The sequence below is a fragment of the Microtus ochrogaster genome, chromosome 5, assembly GCF_000317375.1.
Source record: "Microtus ochrogaster isolate Prairie Vole_2 chromosome 5, MicOch1.0, whole genome shotgun sequence".
Classification (NCBI taxonomy): Eukaryota; Metazoa; Chordata; class Mammalia; order Rodentia; family Cricetidae; genus Microtus; species Microtus ochrogaster.
The window spans coordinates 43,232,761-43,233,408 of NC_022012.1; positions in this window are offsets into that span (position 1 = coordinate 43,232,761).

Below are 648 nucleotides of genomic sequence, written 5' to 3' on the forward strand. Positions count from 1 at the left end.
ATAAAGAAAAGAACATTTATCTGTATGTATATGTAGAGAGAAATCCATTTTTAAAGAACTTTTAATTGGAAACTCATGTTTTAGCCAAATTTTAACGATCAGTGGAGAAATCATGGGAGGGAAGAAAACAACACAACTATGCAGATTTTATAAATGTGCAATAAAAGTATTTGTTTTACCTTTGGTGTGTAGTATGGCCTTTTTTTAAAAAATCTATGTTTCCCATTTTGAAATGAGTGGACTCCATAGCATTTATAATTTCTTTTAAAAATGGGAGGGGGGGGCTGGAGAGATGGCTCAGTGGTTAAGAGCATTGTCTGCTCTTCCAAAGGTCCTGAGTTCAATTCCCAGCAACCACATGGTGGCTCACAACCATCTGTAATGAGATCTGGCGCCCTCCTCTGGCCTTCAGGCATACACACAGACAGAATATTGTATACATAATAAATAAATATATAAAAAAATGGGAGAGGGGATGAGGGATTCTCTGTTCACCTCATTCTTTTTTTTAAAAGTTTGTTTTTATTTATGTGTATGCATATCCCATGTGTGCAAGAGCCCACAGAGGCCAGAAGATGTGTTGGATTCCCTGGAGCTGGAGTTACCAGCCACCTGCTACATGCTGGGAACCAAACTCGAGCTAGCACA